We start from the raw sequence: 5000 nt of genomic DNA, 5'->3' as shown, positions 1-5000 counted from the left end.
ACCATGATCATAGTGTAGACTCACGAAAGAAGGATCGGCTCTCCATTCATTGTTCTCACTGTCAGTGTTGAAAATAATTTTGAAGAAGTTGAAAACTCTCTCTCCTCAATAATGGCTCTTATTCGGGAAATTTCGGACCACTAGTGGTAAGAAATATCACAGATAACTCCACTTAAAAAGGTTAATGTGGTGAAGGAACTAACCCCTTGTTATACTTCCATTGGCTGGGTTGGATCCAGTAATAAATTATGATATGGTACAATTGATTAAAGGAATACTGCAGGCTAAAATATTGTATCATTGTTATAAAACATAAATTAAATACTTCTTCCAGGATTTACTTTTCCATTATGTATAATATTGTACTCTAACATTGTACGATTTACTTTCACAGGCTGTCGTGTCAGGCATCCTGTTATATTATCCAATGTGTTATTTCTCTTTCACCCAGAACGTTACCCAGAATGACTGTACTACCCGCTCACAACATCAGGAGGCAAAATTCCTAAAATACCTAAAAGTCCAAAACCAAAAACAGTTGGACATTTCACTAAGCAGCTATCGCTGAGTCTAGCAAGTTTATGCTCAAAGAAGAAAGGGATATCCAATGAATCGCAACCTGACTGCTCCAGGACTGAATGTTAAAACATAGATCTGGGCTTCACATGGCCAGAAGAGACCAACTCTCCTGGGTTAACAGTGGATTCCAGGTTTTCCTCTTCAGCTTTTCCTCTTCAAACGACGCAATGCCTCTGCCTCTATACTCATGGCTCTTCGCGCCACAAGCCCGAGGAGCTGAAGTGCATTCTGGGTGAACAAGGCTGCTGGCCAGGCAAAACCTGTGTGTTACTGATTTCCCGCCATAGGAACATTGCAAATATGTAATATGCAGGGATTCTCAGACACAGCCCCTGAGTTGTCACATGAATGAAACCAATATTTTAGATATAGGGTTGAAACTACAGTGATTTTTAAGACATTCTCTCAATAACATCCCATTGTAATCTCGGCAGCAATGCCTCCCTGTGACATAGCAGCGTCTATAGAAATCGAGTTTAGCCACGGCAAAGTGAAAAAACACATAAAACGGTACAAGGACCTGAGGAGCCTTTATTATTTTCAGCCTGAAATATAACTTTAACCCTCTGAGCCATTCTGATTATGCAATACAAAATATATAATGCGTGTCCATTTCTGCATGCAAGTCATCGAGTTAACGCATTAGACACGTCATTCACAAGCACGTTAAATGAATGTGGTCATCGGTCTCCCATACTCCACACCTACGATGGGCAGTCGGTTAACCTAGCAATTGGAAGTGCTTGGCATTTTTTTCTATGAACATCTTTGCTGTACAGACAACGATATATTGTTGTTTCTCTTTCTTCTGACGAATGTACTTATCGTAAGTCGATTTGGATAAAAGCGTCTGCCAAATGCTCTAAAGGTAAATGTTAATGTACTCTCACACACACCGTGTGCTTTTGATAAGGTGTATGCACGCTCTATGTCAGAGGAGCTGGGTACAAAAGGCAGAATTTCAAAGTGGTTGCTCGATTGTTTTGGTTCTAAAAAAAAGGCCACATCCAAAACCAGCCGTCTCCCGGAGCAAGTCTCTGAAAAGGTCAACGCTACTCTGAGGAAACTTTGGATCAAATAAAGAAGGTCGCCACACAACGCAATATAACTTTTACTGTGAGATATACAGCATGACCTCCTGCCCGACTGACCTTGACCACGTCCTCATCGGTGGAGCGACAGCGGACGTCCTCGGACACGTCGGTGACGGAGCCGTCCGTCCCGACCGTCACCACCTTCACCGGCACCGCCACCGTCTTCCCAGTCAGGACCGCCGTGTTCAGGATCTCTGAGTCCTGAGAGGGGGAGAGAGGGAGAGGGAGGGTGAGAAAGAGGGGGAGAGAGAGGGAGAGAGGGAGGGTTAGAAAGAGGGGGAGAGAGAGGGAGTGTTAGAAAGAGGGGAAGATAGATGTAGAGATAGAGGTCCAGTGAGAGAAAGAGAAGGGAGAGATAGAAAGCGACGGGGGAGAGAGAGAGCGAGGGAGGGAGAGATAGAAAGAGAGGGAGAGAGATGTATTGATAGAGGTTGAGAGGGAGAAAGAGAAGGGAGAGGGATAAAGAGAGAGGCTTTTTATACCTTTTCTACATGTTAAATTATGCATATACATTGTACAGTCAAGGCCTTAAGAGTAAAGAGTCTGAGATTGGACCCATTCTTTTTGTACTGTTCATTTATATTTCAATTTATTTATTTATTTTATTTTTGTTAATCGTGGACTGAACTGAGTTGATTTGAGAGCTAGAGCTAGAGCTTGAGCTTGAGCTTGAGCTTGAGCTTGAGCTTGAGCTTGAGCTTGAGCTTGAGCTAGAGAGAGAGAGAGAGAGAGAGAGAGAGAGAGAGAGAGAGAGAGAGAGAGAGAGAGATTGTCTGGTTATTCAATCCCATTTTTTGTGTTTTTTTTACTCAACAATTAGCACATAAATACAGATTAAGATGTTCAAATGTGTGAGAGTCTGTCTGGTGTGTTGTAATGCTTGCCCATAAAAGAGAACTCTGTATCATGTCTTCTGCTCACTGATGATTCCATATCCACTGAACGATTGAAATCTCAAACGAGCCAAGTGTTGAGCAAACTCACTTCAGCTATTGTGTCGCTATCAGCAACGGTATGCAATCAATTTACATTTTTTAATTAAAATGATCAGGGATCTTAACAGTCTGTGGCTGACAAACAGTTCAATGAACAAGTCTGCGCTGCACACAATATTAAATCTTTAATGCTGCGAAAGAAGACTTATTGAAGAGTCACAACAACAGAAGAGAGTTGGAGAGAAGTGATGAAAAGTTTGTGTGAGGTTGAAGACGAGCTCACATAGTTTATTGATATTGAAGCAATAAAATCCATGTTTGGGGGTTGTGTCTTTCTGTTTCTCTGTGGTGAGGGATATTGCATTGTCTTGAAACATGGTTTACTCTTGTACTAATTTGAATGATTTTATTATCTGCCTTTTGAGGTCAAATTACAAATGGTAATTAAGTAAAACAAATGCTTTTCCTGTTATTTGCAAGTTGTTGGATTGCAACCAATGCCTTTTGGAAATAATATATGCATTTTATTGATTCATATGCAGGTTTGGTTGTTTATACATCATTGATATTTCATCGTTTGTTTATTATTTTCTCTTTGTAATGTTATTGTAATTTTTTTTATCAGATTGTTTCCAAAATAATAAGTGTTTGTGATTTGGGAATCCAAAGATGTAATTTGTCAAAATCAATGACAGACAGAGAAGAGCAGGATCCATATGACCAAATCCTCTGTTTTTACTAAATCAAAGTAAACCCTTTATAAGAAAAACATTTCTGTATAAATATTGTGCAACATAACATTTACAGACACACTTTTAATGGACATTTGGACTCATTGCATCACATCAACGCTTTAAGGCATTAGTGAGGATTTGGATCAAATATGACTAGACAACTAGCAACTGCTGGGCTGTGGTTACATCATCACTTCCTGGCTTATAAGAGATATTCCCTTTGATACACAGCCATCCTGAGACTATGGTGGACCCTACTTTTAGGGACCAATGGCTTCTAGAAGATTCTATGTCCACCGGAAAGACATTCCCACATCTCCCACATATATAGTTGATGAAGTGTTGCATAACAGTCAACTGTTATCCCTTTCTCCAAGTAGGAGGTGGTTGTTTTGACAGTTTTTGAGAACTTGCCGAGTAAATGTTCTACTGCCAGTCCGAGGCGGCTCCAAGTGACAGAGGGCTCACGCTGTTTGGCAAAAGGGCACAGCTTTCCCCTGCCTTGGCTGGAACCACAGCCAGACTTCCAGTTGCAGAGGGCTCCTCTTTTGGCCAACGCCTCAGCGCAGATGGTGTGCTGCTGCTCCAACCTTTCACACCCATTCCTCACTTGGCTTCCAACTCTACTGAAAAACCTGAGGGAACACCCTGACAAATCTGCTTCCCACACTTTGAGGCCCACTGATCAGTTATGGAGGGAACCAGGGGTCTACAAACGCAGAAGATTCCCCCAAATTCAGCATTTGAAGAATTTGATTTCCTCAGTATCTGACCTGAGATAACCCGATGGCTGGGTCCACCTTTAACAAAGACATGTGTGAGGGGGAAGTGAGGTGAGATCTGCTGCGAGCAGACTGTGGATGTATGGTGAGGGGAGACTGTGTGTTGGAGAGTAATTGGCACAGGACCTCATTGATGTGTCAAACCCCACTGGTTAAGCGTTGATGTGTACAGCTTCATTATTCTGAACAGAGTTCTTAACCTTTCATTACGCCAACAAAGAAGATAAGTGGGGCCAATTAGGATGTCCCCAGTATAACTTTTCCGCTCCAAAGCCAGTAGTACCCAAGAAGACCCTTCCCTATCGCTTCTGTCCAGTGCAACCTCTGGTCAATTACACTGGCTGCTCTTGAAGCAGAACCAATCCCGCTAGGACTCCGGCCTTGAGTCTATAGCACAGAGTCCTAGTCCCATTGTTGGGTACTGTGTATGGAACAATGCGTTCTTCATATGACAACAAAAACAAAATATAGTCTGATAAAATATATAAAATGTGCTATACATAATCTCTCCATTGTTACGCTATTGGGGCAATTTCAAAAGGCTCATAGTAATTTCAATATAATTGAATGAGCTAAACCCCTTTTGTTGTTCCTAAAGCCATGCCATGAAACGGAGTGTTCCCAGAATTCCACTTATCGTTCACAGCGGGAAAGATCAAATTCCACAGCGTTGCCTGTAGACTAGAATTGCCACATCCTTTTGTACTGCTTATGTTTACCAGCTCAATCATGCCCTCTCTGAGGTCTCCGCTTCCTGTCACCTGATACCATATTCGTCAAGGAAATACGCGGGTTCTGTATACTGCTCTATTCACTAGGACTCGGAAGATTTCCACTACTGTTTGTTACCCCGTGAACGAGACACAGAGAAAGGGG

General features: G+C 42.0%; 1 protein-coding gene across 1 annotated transcript in view; it reads right to left on the bottom strand.

Annotated features, from left to right (window-relative positions):
• Positions 1 to 2180, bottom strand: part of LOC132460023 (transmembrane protein 132C-like) — a 25642-nt gene extending 23462 nt beyond the window's left edge. Inside the window, exon 1 of the mRNA XM_060055000.1 lies at positions 1731 to 2180. The gene's annotated coding sequence lies outside the window, so the exon portion shown is untranslated. The remainder of the gene's footprint in view (positions 1 to 1730) is intronic.
• Positions 2181 to 5000: the final 2820 nt, after the last annotated feature.

Source organism: Gadus macrocephalus, chromosome 6 (genome assembly GCF_031168955.1).
Source record: "Gadus macrocephalus chromosome 6, ASM3116895v1".
Taxonomy (NCBI): domain Eukaryota; kingdom Metazoa; phylum Chordata; class Actinopteri; order Gadiformes; family Gadidae; genus Gadus; species Gadus macrocephalus.
Note: the sequence above shows the minus strand (reverse complement) of the source record. Positions and strands in the feature narration are given on the sequence as shown.